Here is a 293-nt window from a genome sequence, read left to right on the forward strand (position 1 = left end):
GAGAAGGATGGATTCCTCCCCAACACATTTTATGAAGCTAACATAACCCTGATACCAAAACCAGGAGAGGACGCAACAAAAAAGGAAAACTACAGACCAATATCCCTTATGAACATAGATGCAAAAATTCTCGACAAAATCCTAGCAAACCAAATCCAGGTGCTTATCAAGAAAGTAATCCACCATGACCAAGAGGGCTTCATCCCAGAGATTCAGGGATGGTTCAACATATGCAAATCTATAAAAGTAATTCACCATATAAATGGAAGCAAAAACAAAGATCATGTGATCCT

The sequence above is a fragment of the Propithecus coquereli genome, unplaced genomic scaffold (genome assembly GCF_000956105.1).
Source record: "Propithecus coquereli isolate 6110/MARCELLA unplaced genomic scaffold, Pcoq_1.0 Scaffold163, whole genome shotgun sequence".
Taxonomy (NCBI): domain Eukaryota; kingdom Metazoa; phylum Chordata; class Mammalia; order Primates; family Indriidae; genus Propithecus; species Propithecus coquereli.